This window comes from Podarcis bocagei (assembly GCF_964188305.1).
Source record: "Podarcis bocagei genome assembly, chromosome: 11".
Taxonomy (NCBI): Eukaryota; Metazoa; Chordata; class Lepidosauria; order Squamata; family Lacertidae; genus Podarcis; species Podarcis bocagei.
In genome coordinates, this window is record NC_138136.1 from 28,639,218 (window position 1) to 28,658,482 (window position 19,265).

General features: G+C 39.1%; 1 protein-coding gene across 3 annotated transcripts in view; it reads left to right on the forward strand.

The window, feature by feature from the left end:
* The window catches only part of KIAA0825, a 173,850-nt gene that overhangs the window by 112,267 nt on the left and 42,318 nt on the right, over positions 1–19,265 (forward strand). The window lies entirely within an intron of this gene.

Here is a 19,265-nt window from a genome sequence, read left to right on the forward strand (position 1 = left end):
ACCATTACAAACCAAATACTCCCTTTAAATTATATAAGACATAAAGATTGATCTTGCATCTACAGTAATGCATACTCTTTTTCAGGGGACCAACAAAGCAGTTTGCTATGAGTAAGGTGCAATGACATAAAACTATTGCACACTGGAAGTTACCCTTGTTAGTTACAGTCTACATTTTTGCAAAATAGGCATACTGTACTCCTGCTTTCATATATGTTAGTGGAACTCCTGGAAAATACAAACTACATAGAGCTGAATGCTATTCTGAGCTCAGCTAATCAGCAGAGAGGAGAGGGAAATATCTGCAACCTGTATTCAGGTAATGATGAAGCATATGCACACACACACAAACACACACCTTTTTTGTGGGTGGGCAGTGCAATTTTGGATACACACACACACATATATATATAACTGCACCACCCACCCACAAAACATGTATCAGTAGACTCAGGATGCCTGTAAGGTGTGCAGGTAAGCAAAAAACCTTTCAGAGAGAAAAAGAATCTAGCTCTACAATAACTCAGTGACACAGAATGTTGGCTGCCTGAGTATGAATAAAATAGACAATCAGATGGGAGGGGAAATAGAATGAAGTAGCTAGAATAGGAGGACAGAGAAACACAGAAAGAACTGTCTCAGTTTTTTTAAGAAGTTGTAAATAAATAAAAACAAAACAACTACACAAGAAAGAAACTTGCAATTATTTTACATTTCCATAAATCTATCAAGCTAAATTCCTAATAAATGTGTTACATTATTTATATGTATAATAAACACAAAATAAATAAGAGAGCAAATGTCAACTGTTTAGGATAGGTCACTTCCTAGTTCACACAGGGATTTGTCCTCTTAGACATCAGTGGAGAAGATAAAGAAATAAATGTAGCATGGATTAGAAACAAACCATGTTCTCAGACACAGCCTAGATATAAGAGTTCCTGCTCTAACTCAGTTTTTATGTATTGTGAAACACTCAAAAACAAAACAAAAACCCACCACTATAGCAAATTCCAAAGCAAATGTACTTCATAGGGATTGTTGCTGCACTAATGACAGCTGTGTTGTGTACGTAATTCACATTGAATACTGCAGATCAGTCTCTGGCTTATTTATGTCAGCCCTGCACTGGCTGTTACAGTTTGAGAGTTGGGCTGGAGCTAAGTGAGTAGCTTACAGTAACCTTGCTGTTTTAGCCATTGCTTTTTTCACTGCATTACAGATTGCAGTGAGAGAGGAGTATACAATAAGCCTGCAGTATAGTTCACTATTGTACTAGTAAGTGCAAGAAGAAAAGCTGTGCTGAGAGAAAATAGCTTACAGCACCCTTGCAATGTAGTCCACGGTTGATACTCCAGGCCACAGCTGGGGCTACTTAAATTGCCCCTTCACATCTCTTCCTAGGCCAAATCAAGCACTTAATAATTGCATGGAGACATCTCACGTTCCATTGACTTGCCTGTAGACTGGTTGCACTATTTTAATGTTTAAAAGCAATAAATAATTTCTGCACATGAAGTAAGACCCAAATTAGAGTAGGGATTAAATTGTGTGTGTGTGTGTGCCACCTCAGCAACATATTCAGGCAAAACACACATACCAGGGAAGCACTGCAACAAGGTCTTGCTTGTTAAAATAGTAACAGTGAATCCTCTTTCAAAGGTACCTGAATTTCTTGTGAATACTAACTGCTCTTTTGTTTATCCTCCCACTGATAACTTTGATGAGAGGTTGTTGCTTCCATTGCAAACTGACAATTGTTTGTGCTTTTGTCTGGAGTATAGGTTGAAACACAGTTGAAATCATATTAAGGTTTGTCAATTTCTTAAGTGCCAAAGTGAGTTATATTGGTTCCTGCTGTTTAAGGTTGAGTTAAGCTCAGGACTTTTTTTCAGCTGGAACTTGCCAGAACTGAGTTCCAGCACTTCTCAGGTGGCTGCTATTGCCGTCATAAGAGAATAAAGGAGTTCTGACCCCTCTTTTTCTAGAAAATAGCATTGTTCGTTTGCTTTAAAAAGTAATGGCCTTGCATTTGTATGGTTCTCATCCACCTCATCTTCTGTGGATTGGAGTCTGCTATTAGCCGCAGGAGACAAGCAGACTCATCACTGTTATGCTGTGCTCCATTGTACATTGTTCAGAAGGGACCCCAACCTTCCAGAGAGATTTTATGGGGACATAGGTGTTTAAAAGGAAGGGAAGGGAGAGAGAACTTCCCTTCTATGAACTTTTTTAATTTCACTTATCTCAGGATCCATGCCATCATATTTTATCCCTTGACTCACATATAAAGAGGTATGATTATATATAATACCTCTGAGCAATGACCTAAAATAAACACGAACCTATCAGGTTTGATTATGAATATATATATTTTAACATTAGTTTTTCGGTTAAAGGATATTTTAAGATTTCATTCTCTTGTATTGCTTTCCTTGCGTATTTTTTCAGTAATTTAATGTTCTTCTGTTTAATTTTTTTTCCAATTTACTCTTATTTTTTAATACATGGGATTCTAAAGTGAGTATATTGCACTTTTTGTTTTCATATTTCTTTTTTAACATAGTATTCACCTAATTTATTCACATAGTATTCTTTTTAAACATAGGATTCACTTAATTTATTCACAATGCCATATGATTGAATAGTAACCATCAGTAGATAATCCATTTAATTTTCTTTGTTTAAAAATACTTGTCTGTTGTTGAATGAGACAATTTATTCAAACAATCTTATAAATATCATATTTAATAAAGAGCAATCCAAGGCAAAGAGAGCAAATGTCTTTATCCATAAGCAACCAGATGAGAAATGGATTTTTATTCAGTCAAATCTTTTTAGTCAATGAAACAGCACTTTCATGCATACTGCACTCAAGTGATAATTAATATAGTCTAATTCAGGACATGATGCTTGAATTGATGTACTGTCATCGATACCCCATGTTAGAATCAAACCTTGACAGGGGTTTAATACCCTGGAACAGGTCATCATATGATAATACTTCTTTTGCTTTTCAGTATTTGTCTTCAGCCAAGCAAAGTATTACAAGATGGGTTAAAAAAAAGGGAAATAATTACAAATGAAGAATGACGCAGGCTGTGAATAGAACATATGTTAGGCTAGGCAGAGGCATCAGTGAATTATATCATTTCATGATGAAGCGGCACTGGGGCTGAACGGACCTATTTTAAACCTTGATGTATTTTATCTCTACTGTATTTGGACTGTCATCTTTGGAGAAAGACTTTGTGTAATTGAGAGTCAACTCCAATCTGCATGACTTGAGCATGAAGTGTAGGCTAGATGAACAGTATTATGGAAGAAAGGGAAGCATCTAATAAGGTATAAATGAGTTATAACCTGTTATACCATAGAGTTTCAGCCATATCTTGTAAAATACTATTTTCAGATATATTAATTTCAAATATGATGCTCATAACATAACATTTTAAAATTATTTTAATTACATACTGTTTTGTTATATTGTTATAATATGCTATAATTTGCATATGCCTCTTTAGAAAGACTTAAAAATAAATTGAAAACATGAGGCTGTGTAGTACTGAAAAAAAATTACTTTGAATTGAACAAGTCTGGGTTGCTTGAGTCAAGTGGTGGGGCAAAAATGTTTAAATGTTTTAAAAAATTACTGTATTTTAATATTTTGCTGGAAACTGCCCAGAGTTGTTTATCATCATCATCATCATCATCATCATCATCATCATCATCATCATTATCTCTCAAGATTAACAACTTGAATATTAGGAAGGCACTTGAAGGGTTTAGAATATAAAAACCTAAGTTTCTTTAGAGAGATATCCCCCAAGAAGTAGCATACAATAGAACAAAAATGGTTCCAGTCCTGTGAATCTATAACATAGTTTGAAGCTGTATGTGCTGTTTTCTGATCTTTGGAGGGGGGTAGGGGGAGTTCACAGGAATTCATAAAATACGATCTCACAGGAGTTCACAGGAATTCATAAAATATGATCTTATTGCTTCTTGGCCTTTTAGCTAAGATCAAGTGTAGTATCTGCTCTTATCAGTTTAATAAAATACGATCTCATAATTAATTATTAAGTAGAATTACTTTTCTAATAGACTTTCCTGCCATGTTTTCAGTGGCCAGGTACCAAAATGGTGACTTCTAATGAGCAAGTATTTCGTGTTCTTTTTCTCTCTCAGAAGGCAAGTCAGTATTACTCCTATTTTACAAATGAGAAATGGAGTAGCCAAGGCTACTCAGCAATCCAAAGATTGAGCTAGGAGTCAGTCTTGAACCCAGGCACCTACGCACATTATCCCCTGGCATATACTGGCTCTTAAAAACTAGGGGCAAACATTAGGTAAAACACAATAGGTAAAACACTGCATATCATGTCAAAGGCAAGATGTACTATTTGGTTTTCCTTCTTACAGTGTGGGAAGTAGCACTTAATGTAGCACATCTCCTATAAGGGAAATATAATTGAACTTGCTGTCAGAAGTGCAAGGAGGAAATGTGAAAAATCTGAAGCTATTCTGTAAAGACTAACCCCAAACCATAATCTCTGAACAACTTTTCCTTTCCTCAAATGTTAAGGGTATGTGATATATGTATATATGTATATAAATATATATGTTTTGATATATATGATATTTATGTTATATATTTTGTCTCATTAAGAGGGGTTTATAAAAGTTTTTGTAAATTATCAGCTACTCATAATTAGTAATATGAAGTGGGAGGTCTATTGATGTACTTGCTTGGGGCTCTTGTTTTTTTCTAACTGTTCACCAGCCCCAAGTTCCACTAATTTAAAATTCAATGGTACTTCTGCTAGAAGTGTCTTTTGAGTACTGAACTATTGATCTTCTCTGGAAGCTCTTTTGAAAAAAGGATAAATACACGCCTGTCAGATGGTGAGCTTGGGCAAGACGTGCTCTCTCTCTCTCTCTCGAGTACTCTTAAGGTTTTCATTTTAGTTGCTATGGTATGCTTCATCTTCAAGTATGTTCCACTGGTCAGAACCTTTAGTTCATCCACTCTTATTTTATGACAGAAAGTCTTAGATAATATGTTTTGCATTTGCACAAAAAAACCCTCAACAACAATAGCAAAGGAAGAAGCCTGTGCTTTAGGGAGTCCCCTGACTAAATTCTCAGAATGTATATCTGCATTACTGACAAGTGAGGTATGACATAGTAGTAAGAGTAACAAATTATATGGTTTCACAGTGAAGAGACATCAGGCTGGAGAGATTGAGACAAGGTAGCAATGATGTGCACTGGGCCATTGCAATCCCTGTTAGTTGCTTAAGCCTATCCTCATCTAAGAGCACTGAGGGCAAGGTCCTCTTCAGACCACCAGCCAGCACACAGCAATGGAGCTGGGCACCTTTTTAGTATCCTTGGAGAGACTGCTATGTGTGTCTCTACAAAGGTTTTAAAAGGGAATTGGCTAGGCTTTGGGTAATTAATTTCTCAACAATCTGTTGATTGGCAGGGCATGTAACTTACATGGAGGGTAACATGTGAATTGAATATGAATTGAATATTCAGGAAGGGGAGTTGTGGTGGAAGGCTCACTGAATACGTCAACTCAATATGCTGCAGTGGTTGAAAATTCAAATTCAGTGTAAGAAACTATTAGGAAAGATTGAGAGTAAAAAAAAAAGGAAGTATAATGAGGCCACTAATCTATGTCATGATTACACTGAGAATTCTGTACCTAGTATAAAATAGTTTTTATCTGGTAAATATTTTACTTTGGTTTAAAAAAAGGGGGACCAGGATTGTCCCCTCGGTAGTGGCGCCCACCCTGTGGAACACCCTCCCTTCAGATGTGAAGGAAATAAGCAGCTATCCTATCTTTAAAAGACATCTGAAGGCAGCCCTGTTCAGGGAAGTTTTTAATATTTAACACTGTACTGTTTTTAACACTTGATTGGGAGCTGCCCAGAGTGGCTGGGGAAACTCAGCCAGATGGGCGGGGTATAAATAATAAATTATTATTATTATTATTATTATTATTATTATTATTATTATTATTATTATTATTATTATTATTATTATTATTGGAATTTTAGAAAGTTCATGGAGAACCTTGGGAGGGCTGCATGCCAGTGGTGGGCCATGGTGTCTTGAACTTGAATGCACTAATGCGGGAAGCTACATAGTGCAGAAAAGAACATTCCCTTTTCTGTTTATAGTTCTGGTTGGGACCAAATTACCTTGGTTGCCCTAATGGTGGCCCATACTGAGAGAAGAGGGGTACTGTGACCCTACTAATTCTCCTAGATGTTTCAGGCACTTTTGATACCATAGACCAGGGGTAGTCAACCTTTTTATACCTACCTACCGCCCACTAATGCATCTTTCTTGATGGTTAAATTTCCTTACCGCCCACTAGTGGGCAGTGAGGTACAGGTTGACAGCCCCTGCCATAGACCATGTTATCTTTCTGTGTGGGCAGTCTGGATGGGATGTTGGAGGCAGTGCATTACAATAATTCGGCTTCTACCAAGAGAGTTATTATCAGAAGGTGGTGCTGGGAGATTACTGCTTGGCCTCATGACTGTCCCATTATGGTTTAACATCTTCAGGAAACTGCTGAATTAGGTCATAGGGGGATTTAGAGTGCAGCTAGAGGAGAGAACTGAGGATGAAGAAAGAGCTGTGAGTGAAGGGGGGCCCTCTCCCCATCCTTCAGTGGGAAATCCTTCTGAGTAATGTATGGTTACTGTGACATCAACCCACACAAGAAATTGTGACACACTTTCTAAACTAAGGTTAGACACTTTTCAGTTTAGTTAGCTGCTAAGTACTTGTACAATTGCAAAGCTTTTGGGTCCACACCTTTACAAGGGAGGACGATAGGAAGAAAGCCAGTGCAGCTTGGCTCCACCCATGTGACTTTATTGGTGCCACTTACATGACCCGCTTGGACACAAGCCATCCCACCAGGTCCAAGGGTGACCAACCACCACTGGGACCTAGATACCTGGAGAACTCCCTTCTTCCACATATACCTGCCAATATACTAAAACTGTCATTGTGGCTCTTTGTTGGGTGTCCCTATCTTCTTAGGGGCAGCTGGACAGAGGGACTTCATTTGTGGAATGCTATCCCCTGGGAGGCTCAGCTCATAATTACTCTCATGTTTTTGATGATAGGTGACTAGTCTTAGTGTATCCACTAGGTTTTGCTATTTTTCTGCTACTTTCACTTGCTTGTTTTATGCTGCTACTGCTACTTTGTTTGTTCCATAAATTACTTTGATTTTTTTTTTAAGTTTGACATTTGACTGTACAGTGCCCTGAGGGTTAAAGTGTGATAAGGTAAAGTATACTTTTTAAAAAATAAAAAAATGAATAAATATTTGGCTGCGGGAACTTCTGCAATATTGTACAGTTAAATCTTTCATGGTATGGGAAAGTACTGTGCTCAAATAGCCACTGGTCCTCCCCTTTTGTAAACTTCTTCACTTCACAGTAAGGGCAATGGGAACAGCATGTGGGAAGGCCTGCTCCAAGCATTTGTTTTACCAGGGCCAAGATAGTCTGGTAATGGATAGTTAACAAAGATAATTTCCTCAAAATCTAGTATTTCACTCCAGGCAGATGTGTGATTTAATTAACATAGATTATAGATTTCATTGGAATTTATTTGGAAATTATGAGAGTACTGAGGCACATGTGAGTGAGAAATAAGGAAATTATAGCTATTAAGGGGTCAAGTATTAGGTATCTGTAAAACGGAGTAGGCAGTCTTTGTTCTTTGAGGGGTACGTTCCCTCAAGGGTAACCCTGGTAGGATGAAAGAATGGAACTGCTTTAGGAAATGTTGGGGGACACATAGATTGAGTTTGAGGTCACATGCAGCTCCCAAACTGCAAGTAGCCCACCTGTACCGAAACAACAGCCAAAAGCACCTCCTGTGGCAGATAGATAGTTTGAGGTGTTGATTTCCATCAGAACTGCTGCAAGAAGTTCTTTGTTTTATTGAGCCTATTCCAGATCCTAAGAAACAAGTGTGCACTCTAATTAAGCCTAAAGCAGGACTATTTTAAAATGAACTGTCATTGACACAGTATTGCATGGGCAACATAGTTGGTCCAGGGGTCCTTTACCTTTTACTTATACTTTTATGAAAACAAGCAGTTAAATATTTTTGATTATCACTTTCAATGAAATGATTATGCATAGTGGTTCTGAACTGAAGAACAAACTTAGAAAAATGAAGGGTAGTACAGAAATCTTTTAAATATATACATAAACAAACTACCTGATGATTCATTTGCCCTGAGCAGAATGCAGGACTCTACACTATAATGACTCATACTGTCAAACTGAGAAATGCACATTCTGTTATACGTTGCTGGAATTATTCTTACCAACTCCCCACCCCCTTGTATAGGTGTGTTTAAATTCATTCTTTAAAAAAGCATATTTATACAGAAATTAAATAGGAAATAACAATAAGAAAAAAGCATAGTATCAGCAAGCCAGTAACAAAACTGCTAATACTTAAAGAATTAGTAATTAGGGGTTTAACAATTGATACAATCAGGCAATTAAACAATCAATAAAAATAAATAAAAATATTTCTGGGTAGTGTATTAATTCATTTGTTATTATTTTGACTGTCACGATCATATCAACACAGGAATACACACACACACACACACAATATTCAGGAACAGTATTGACCAAAATATGCCTTTTCAATGATTTTGGAATCAGGTTGGTAGCCTTCCATCAAAAATCTGTTTTCCTTCCCCTTGCCTTACTTTAGGGAGTTCTTTCAAGACTCTCCCCATTCATACCCTGGCTGAATCTTGCATTTTGGCTGAAGCAGTTGCAGTTGCCCTATCTCTAGACTATTCCCCTCTTCAGCCAACATTTTGTTTGTCCCTCCTCAGAAGTGTCAAATTTGCCTGAGCCATGGGTAGGTGCTAAATGGAGATCTGAACAATGGCTGAAAATGTGTAAGTTATACATATTATTTTTTGCTTTTCATTCATAAACCGCTTTGTGATCTTTTCTCACTTCACAGTTCACATAATACAGGTTTAAAGTTGTTTTTAATACTCTTCTTCTCCTTTGCTGTGCTGTTGGAGGACAGCAACCTATTCCACTTTTGTTCAGCTTCTAACAGATTCCCTTTCCAGATTCCATAGAGCAGCTGGTCGCATTTAGTGACCGTCTGCACCAGTACTCTCATCTTTTTAGCATTAAAATTAATTTTCCTCATCTTGGCATGTAAAGAACCTGAGTGTGCCCCTTACCTCATTACCTGAAATTTTACAGTGGCACCAACAGCAGGGGATGTTGTGGGGCAGTGGTTTTTTTTTAAATCAAAAAGAGAAGCACTGGGAGCACTAGCATCCATAGAATTTGCCGAGGCAGCCCTTACACCCCCTAAATGTGATAACAAGTAGTTCCTCCTTGCTACATGCCAGTGGCCTCTCCTGTGCAGATAAATAAAATGTTGCGCTCAGCGACTATTTTGGCTTAGAGTTTCAGGAGGGGAAAGAGAGAGATGCTTTTCTGTTTGTATCTAAAATCCACATCAAGTGTACATCACTAATTGGCAAGCTTTTTGGCAGTCTCCACATAGGGTTCAAGGACTGGGTGGGCCTGCAGCTAATATACTCCCTCGGTCTTCTATGTGTATATGCAGACATGCATCATTTCTCAAAAAAATAACATTTGTTTTAATTTTATGTATGTATATCTTTCTATCCTACTCTAGAAGGTAGCTTTCAAGAAGACAGTAAAAGCAAACCACATTAAAATCTCAGCACATAAAGAATGGAGCTTCTAAAATACTATCACAACTGTAATCTTTCTCCGCAAAACAAAACAATTCCCTGATGCGCCTTTAGAGTAAGCCCACTCTGCAGATTTAGAATTTTTTTTGCTCCTTTTCACACAATATCTAACTTCTTTCATTATTAGAACGCTGCACAGCTTTTAAATATATATGTATGATGAGGTAGCACAGGAGGAAAAGTATTCTCAGAGAAATGCAAGTCCAAGATAAGAGGAGCTTTAAAAGTCAGCAACAGCAACTTGAATTGAACCTGAAATTTTATTTAAATTTCAGGTCTATTAGCCAAGCTTTTTAAATCATATACTATAAACTATAAGCTATTAAAGCAAACTGAATGTAAAAATGTTTCATGGATGTTAGCTGCTTCTACCTCATTCCTGATTAACAACAGTGTTTTTAGAAATGTATTAATACACTGAAAGACGGCTTACTGTCTCTGTGGCAGCAGCACCTATAGTCTGGCGCACATGTGCAGGGGAGGGGGCCAAAAATATTCCCGCATGACTAGTGGGCATCAACATCAGCCACAGGGACTATCGGGACTCTCCTTCAAGTTCAATCTGAATGGGCCAAATTAGGGGGCAGTCTTTTGGGGACAGGCCTCATTGAAGCCTACCCTGCATCACTCAGGTTCATCTCCAACCCATTTGAACTGGCAAAGGACATGAGCATTCCTGGAGAAGCCAGCAAGTGGTCAAATAATTTTTGGCCGCTGAAGAGGCTGAAGATATTTTTTCTGGCCACAGCAACGGGGCCAAAGGAAGAGGCCATAGATTTGTGGCCCTGGGAGAAGCACTGCAAATATTTTTGTGTTGGGTTGTAAGATTCTTCTCCTTCCCACATCCCTTTAAAGAACTGAAATATGAACAGCACTTTAAACCTAGAGCACTTTTAAGTGCCACGCCGGGGGGAAGGGGGAGGCTGTGGCGACAGGAGGGGTGGGGTGGTGACACAAATGTATGGATGCAATGAAATATATTAATTTTGGCTTTCCCTGGTTGAGTAGGCTAAAAAAAAAAAAAGCTGAGCTACTTTTTAAAAAGTGGAAATAGCTTGGCTAATTTTTCAAGCCAATCAGACTTTGGACTGATACCGAAATAGCCCTTGGGTAATTATACTTTCCAAAATTCAGTGGGTCCTTTCAGCCTGCTGCACTTCTAGGGAGTGCACTAACATGTTGGAGGGTAAATGGAAAAGACTTCCTCTTTCCTACAGCTGGAGCACTGTTGCTGCTCCCACCACACCAGACCCTATTGGGTGAGCTATCAATTTGCAGATGATAGCAAATGGTTCATTGCTGCTAAATCACAAAAGTGACTGAAAAGAGCTCACAAAGGACCTCTCTAACCTGAGCAAAAGGCTGGTAAAATGTCAAATGTAATTCTATGTAAACAAGTGTAAAGTGATGCATGCCAGGGCAAATTATATTAATTTCATGTATATGCTCATGGGGTCCGAAATGGCAGTGACTGGCTAGAAATGAGATCTTTGAGTCATAGTGGATAGCTCAGTGAAAATGTTGGCCCACAATTATTATCCTAGCAGCCACTGTCCTGTGGAATAAAAGCTCTTATTTATATATCCTGTCACTTTTAGAAGACATTCCTTATGACCTAAAGATATATTTACTTAAAATTCCATTTGGAAAGTATTAGCTTTATTACAAGATCACGTACAACACAGGCTCTCAACTTTCAGACACTTCAGAAAATAATAGTTATATTGCTGTGGTCTTTAAGTATAATCAGATAAAGTTGTAGCCTTTGAAGATAATATTTTCAAGGGGTGGAAAATTAAAACGGATAATTAATATACTTTTCTACCTACCTAGGCTCTTCTTTTTATGATGCCTTGCTATAGCAATTTATTAATACCAGTAATATATATTTTTTACTTTTTAAGTCTTCCCTTCCTTTTATGATAGTATCATTCCTCTGAGCCTCCAAGTTAGACATCTATATGTTAGTGAAGATATTTCATGTTTCCTGGTATGCTTCCAGAGCTGTATCATGCAGTGAAGGTTTTATAGTCAGTGTGCAGTGCAGCAGATGTCATTCCATTTGCCTAAGTCCTGCTGACATTTGGAGATGTGGATTAATTGAGCTACAGAACGAAATTTAATTAAAATTAAATACAGACTTGGCCATTGTATCTGTTCATTTCCAGCACTCTAGTGTGTACATTTGCAGTCAGTGCCATAGTTAATTTGTTTAATCAGGATGCTATGTGGGAGAAGCTGTACTTTGTTTTAAGCTGAAAGACTGAAAGTATGGCAGGTGCCAAGCTGAGCAGTATCATCACAGTCTCTGTGAAAGGTGAGCCTGATATGTCTCTGGGAACCACTTGGAAAGAGCAAGGTATTCATTTTCTGACACAGTGGAAGAAATAGCTACATAAAACAGGCAAGTTTTCCAAATGTTATGAATTTACTTTAGTAAGGAACGTGCTCATTCAAGTTATCTTGCTTCTGATCGTGTAAATCATTCCTTACTGCTTAGGAGTCATGTGGGCAAGTACATGGTATATAAATTAATTCATTAATTCATTATTATTATTATTATTATTATTATTATTATTAATTCCTCTGAGACAGAGGCTTGTAGAATTTGGTGTAAGGTTGCTAGAACCCAACCACAGGCCCACAGTACATATTTTAGATGCTGCTGCACTGATGTTTCCTGCTTGCCCATAATCCCTTTGGTCCTGACATAGCACACTTGCCATTATGCTGATCTAACAGAGGCAGAAATAGTTGTCTTCCTATTTAGCGATACTTCAAAGTCCTTTTTGTTGTCTTTCATTGCTTTAAATGGTGGGGTTAGATGGTTTTATAGCAATGAGTGTTACCTGCATGGGGGGGGCTGTTGGGCATCAAGGATGTGTACACATTGAATAAGCAATAGTTGTGAAGGCCAACACACATTCTAAATTTTGTCAGCTGATAATTCTGTAACCTACTGTGTTTTATTTTTGACAATGTAGTATTCAGTGTTGTTTATTTTATAATTTGTTCATTTGTTTCTATTTTATGCTCTGTGTTTTATATTCTGTACGCTATTTCAATACCTGTATTGATAAAGGTCAGGTTACACATACATAAATAAATGTGTGCATTGACAATAACTAAGGGTAAGAAGGGTGAGGATATCCAAGCCAGAGGTTAGATCATGCTTCTGCTGCTATGCATTGCTGCCCCATAAAATGCTGAATGGAATGATAGAAGGAAATGCAGAAAAATGGTACAGTATCTTAAACAGAATTGGTTCATATTCTAACCATTCACATTGCAACTAAGTGGTAAATGGGGAAGAACAGCCAGAATGACCGCTCCCCGCTTAAAATGGGGGCGCCCTTTGCGTGGACGCGTGCAGCCCCTAGATCTGGAGCGGCTCCAACAGCATAGGCTTGGCTTTGCCTTCCCTCAGGTGGGATACCTGGAGGTCTCCGCCTACCTCAGTCAGTTGCCCAATCCCACCTGGGGGAAGCGTTGCCAAGGAGACCAGGCCAGGTAGGGGAGGGATTACCTGCCCACACAATAGAGGGAGGATCTTACCTAGGAATCCTCACTTGGCTCCAGAGCTTCTCCCACCCTACTCACCCTCAGTTAATGTCTTATTTTGCAGGTTAACTTTTCTTCACAGGTTTTGCAGGTTAACTTTTCTTCACAGGTATGCGGGCGCTGCTACGTTAAGGTCACTGTTAAAGGGCTGGAAAGGAATTTCCCTGCATTGGCATTTTCGCCTTTCCCGTAGCAAAACGTCACAACTTTGGCGGTATCAGGCCTTGGGCGGAATCCTTTTGTCCATCTTCCTCTTGCGGCGGCGATACCAGGGTTCCCCGTTAAAGGGGTTTTCTGAAGGGAGGCTTTGGCCGTACACCGAAAGGTCGTCATTGCTCTCTCCTGTGGCGGCGGCGTTACGGGGGCGGCCATCTCTGCTTGAACATATGTTCTCCAGAGCCGGCCCATCCCCCCCCCACACTGGATAACCCTGATGCTCCCTAGGTCCCCGGCTGGGGACCGGGGAGGGAGAACGCCCAATGCCTGAGCCAAGGTCAACCCACATTTGAAATTTAATAAAGTTGTGGCCAATTTAATCCCATAGCACGTTGTCTTGAGTCATTATTCCACATGACGGGGGGACCGTGCAGGATCTGGGGACTCCGCCTGTCCACGCAATGCAGTTTCTAAACCCCTTTATTTTATTGTGCCATAATGGTGGAGAAAGTAATTGATATAGAGTGAGTGAGTGAGTGTGTGTGTGTGTGTGTGTGTGTGTGTGTGTGTACTATTTGCAGTGTGAGTATAAGTACAGAATCACTCTCCTGTGACTCCCGGAGGGCATGCCTCAACCTGGAAGTGAGACATTCCCCAGAACAGATAGGCAGGGTCAACTATTTGATGTGCTTCTCCAGAGATGGAGCTCACCCTACCCTTCAGGCTGGCCTTGCCTAGTAAACTATCATTTAAAAAACTATTTTTTCTTCAGTAAGATAAACAGAGATAGATGTTTATGATTTGAATTGGAAGAGGATTATATAATGTTGGGCCAACAAATGTTTTGTCCTTTGTCTAATTATGAATTGATAATTGGAATATTTATATTATTCCCCTTTTGTTTCATGTAGAGTTTGACACCTCTGGCACTTGCTCCAGAAATTGCTCTGTGGGGGTCTCTGCTGCACATGTTGGATCTGCCCTAAGATTACTTAATTACTAAAAAAATATTATGCTGTCATTGAGCTGATGTTGGAAATTAATATTCTAGTAGATGCAACATATGCTTGTTCCCTTGCATACTTTTTCATCTTTTTTTTTTAAAAAATTCACAATTATTGCTGGTCCTTTTTCAAGATGCACAGGCTGACAAGGAACCTGTTTTCATTAAATGGTTGCAGATCATAAAAATCTTCAAAGTGCAAACATCTTTAGGGATTTGGTCTGCAAAGAAAAAAATAAATTCCAAATACTGCTGCTGAAAACTATCTTCTCTTTGATTTAGTTCAGATGATACATTTATCAATCACATTATATGAACTTAATATACTGAAATGCTAAGTTCATTTTTGCTATACAGTGGTACCTCGGGTTACATACACTTCAGGTTACATACGCTTCAGGTTACAGACTCTGCTAACCCAGAAATAGTGCTTCAGGTTAAGAACTTTGCTTCAGGATGAGAACAGAAATCGTGCTATGGTGGTGCAGCAGCAGCAGGAGGCCCCATTAGCTAAAGTGGTGCTTCAGGTTAAGAACAGTTTCAGGTTAAGTACGGACCTCCGGAACGAATTAAGTACTTAACCCAAGGTACCACTGTACTGTGTCAATTGCATTCAATGTATGTATTATGGTAGTATGGCCGCAAACTGGCACAACTGTAGAGCCCCCTGTTAGCTACTATGGGAACTGAAGTTCTCAAAGAAATGCCCCCTTTCAGAGATTCCATGCAAATTTTCCTTACATTGTGGTTCCACTGGAATCAGTCTTGCCCTGGGTCCCTTTTTTTGGCTGAAAAAAAGTTTTAAACTAAATTTACTTTACTTCCAAGTAAGTTGCTATCATAGGCCATGCTATATGGATGTTTTTGATTGATATGTTTTTCTTTGATCATTGCAAAATGCATTAAATCAAATTAAGCTGTGTTTCAAGCATATCTGCAAGTAGCTTGTAGTGTTATTGAAATAGTATTACTGAAAGGTATGTACAATGGAAGTAGATATTACTGGTGTTTCTCTCTCTCTCTCTCTCTCTCTGTGTGTGTGTGTGTGTGTGTGTGTGTGAGAGAGAGAGAGAGAGAGAGAGAGAGAGAGAGACCAACTATGGCCACTCCAATCCCTGTCGAGTGGTGCACAAGATTTCAGGGGTATTGGCCTTCAACCAGGGTCTGTGCTCCTTTGGAGAATTGAAGATGTGGCAGAGTCTGTTGTAGCTTTAAGAAACATGGTTTATTCACATATTTACACCTGTCTGGATGAATAGAGTCCAGATATTATAGCATGGTCATCTCAATAGGGTCTTGTTCCCCACAGCAATGCAGTGCTGAAATCCAAGGCACCTGTCCCAGCGTGCCTTCAGCCAGGCTGCCCAATATGGATCTCCTTTGTTCTCCCTTCTTCTTCCCAGCACACCTTACCAAAAACCGTCTTTTCCTGTCACCTTACACCATGGGTAGGCAAACTAAGGCCCGGGGGCCAGATCCGGCCCAAGCGCCTTCTAAATCCGGCCCGCGGACGGTCCAGGAATTAGCGTGTTTTTACATGAGTAGAATGTGTGCTTTTATTTAAAACGCATCTCTGGGTTATTTGTGGGGTGTAGGAATCCGTTCATTCCCCCTCCTCCCCAATATAGTCCAGCCCACCACATGGTCTGAAGGACAGTGGACCGGCCCATGGCTGAAAAAGGTTGCTGACCCCTGCCTTACACCCTGGCAACCTTCTAAATCCCTAATCTCTATTCACACCTCAAGGCGGGAGCAGGGGGAAGGACAGTTCTCTTGCTTTGCCTGCGGCTCTCAGTGGCCATGTATTGTTTCTTAATGGCCCTAGTTTCGCCAGGTCATTCTGCATAGGTTAGCTCTAGAATTCCACTGCAGTTTGTATTTGTCCTTTCACATCCCAAATAATCTAAATCCTACTTTTTATAAATTTATAGGGTTTAGGGTGGCCCGCCCCCAAAACGTATAATACACACAAACACACACACACACACACACATATGAGACAATAAGGGAGAGAGAGAGAGAGAGAGAGAGAGAGAGAGAGAGAGAGAGAGAGAGAGAGAGAAGTGGCAGTGTTCAGGTGGGTCATGGCTTGAGCCTTTATTGGTTTTTTTCCAATAATCTTAGCACAATAATTCAAATTCCTATTTGTCTCATATTCCAGGTTCTAGCATATTGTTCAAACAAAATGACCAAAATGGTGTGTATTTATTGTGGTTGTATCAGTTCATTCGTTGATGTAACTTCACAATTCAAGTACACAACTTCAGAAATATAGAAGGATGCATCTCATCAGTTGTGTCAACTCTTGTGTAGTGTTGTGATTGTGGTTCCGTATTCCTCCTATCTGCTTCATCTTGTCTATCTTCTGAATGCAGTACAGGCAGCACAGGGGGACCTCGGTTGCATATGCTCTATCTGTCCCTAATTACCAAGGTCAGTTTTTATTTTCTGGTCCCTGTCCTTGGTAAATCACTGTCTCTCTTTTGTCCCTGCTGTTTACTTTTCAGGATACCTTATTAAAATATTGTTAATGTGGGTTGCTAGAGTTATAATTCTTCAGGGTTCAGCCTCCTCTCCCTGTCTCATAGCAATTAAATCTCTCAGTTGATGTGTGAGTGGATGCATCTTGTCTCCAGTGCACATGGAACTAAATCCACATAAGTGAACAATAATGCAACATGCAGTGCCAGCCTTCCATTGCCCTCTGTTGCATCTAAGGAATATTTAGAATTATAGGAAACATATTTTTCCCAAATAACAAATTTGTTTAACTTGTTAAATCAATACAGGCTATTCCAATATATATTAATACAGCATACAGAAGATGGTGTAGAGCCTTTAGTCCAAGTGTAATGTTGGTAGACAGAAGGAGAATGATCCTTGATATAAGGATAGGGGTGTCATACGTTAAGTCCCTATTTCCATCTGAAGAGTTTGACAATGTGTATTTGGGAAGGATTAAACTGGGTAGCCTAACCTAGCTTTGTAACTATCACATTTTGTACAGGAAGACCACTTCCTGATAAGGATTGGTGTGGTCTGAGAGCAACCAAAGCATTTTTAAATGTATACGTCTAGCTGTCACTATTTAAAGCACATAGTGTACACATCAGTTTCTGTATATACGATTACACGTATAAGGTGAACTATATCCCCCTTTCTTCCAGTTTAGTCAATGTGCACAATTATTATATCCAGTGTGCCTGTATTTGCCTATTGTCTTCTTCCCATCACCATATCTCTTTCTTTCCCCATCATGCTTATTAGGTTATAAGCCAGTGTAACAGGGTTTCACCTGTCTTATATTCTGCATGATGCTTGGTTTCATATTGAGTCATTTTTAAATGGTTTTTAATTACTTGTTTTTAACTGTTTTATTGATAATTTTAAAAAGTTATTGTCAACGCCTTAGAGGTTTTATTGCAGTTAAATCCTATATACATTTTGTCGAAATAAAACAAATAATAAATGACAACAAACATGGGCACTAACATTTTGCATAGAGTGCCAGTTACATGCTGTTATTACACAAACTTGGTGTACACAGGCTTTATCTGCACATGTAACAAAACCCTTCAGGCTGCAGATGAAGGATCACATTTTGTAGTGCTTCCCTAATTTCAAAACAAAACAGAACAATAATAGAAAATAATATCAAAACCTCTCTCCAAACAGTATAGCAGGCAAGGGGCTGGGCTAGATCTTTCTCCCTGATGTGCTAGTTTTCTGTTTGCAGGAAGTTATAAGTATGGCAGTACATTTTAAAAATGGCATCTTTTACCGCTGGTGTGAAAAGGTACTGCTCATATCAAAACCTTAGAACTCTACCACCTCATGTGTAGGTTTGGCCAAAGTAGTTCATGTGTAGGTTTGGCCAAAGTAGTATATAATCAGGGGAATTCTGTAGCTTTTAACCGGGTTCGGGAGAGGAAGTGATTGTAAGTATGCTGGATCTAGGTGGCTGGAAGTGCTATGTCAAACCAGTACATAAGCTGGGATCAAAGGCTGTTGAAAGCCTGTGCAGATGCAAAAAGGGGGTGCAGTATGCTTCTGGTGCTTCCTCCTTCTCATATGACAGGCTGCTTTATCAAGGGCAAAACTATGTGAAAACTATCCCTCATGAGGCTACAAATGCACAAGTGATTACCACCAGGGTTAGGAATATCAGCTTCTGGGTGAAAGTATGATGTAGCCGTACTGCATTTTCACTTACCGTTTTCACCTAAAGTGGAAGTAGAAATATAACTTGGATTAACTTAGTGGTCACTTTGCATGTCTAAGGCCCAGGAGTTATAAGCTGCTATTTCCCCAGACATGCAGATAGAAATTGATTAGTTGTCTTCCTTCAATAAATATATGTGACTCATTTACAGATCCAGCTAGAAGTAGACCTAATAGTCTACTTTGCTAGGACTTTATTTTGTGGATGGTAGCTTTGGCTAATTGATTGTCTTTCCCAAATACTCTCTCATGTGAAACTTCAGAGTTCAATCTTAGACTCCTTTTCTTGTCTCAGTGTGTTTGTGGAGTCATTAGGAGGATTAATGAGGCAGCATCAAATGAAGTGTTTCCAGAAAGCCAATGACATTCAGATAGGTGTTTCCATTTTTTCTCATCCAAGGGGTGCAGTGGAGTGTTTCCCAGTGTATGGCTGGGACAAGCTATGACATTCAAAAGGGTTCACCAAATGAGCAAAATTTGCAGTTGTAGTTCCTTCAGCCCAGTGTG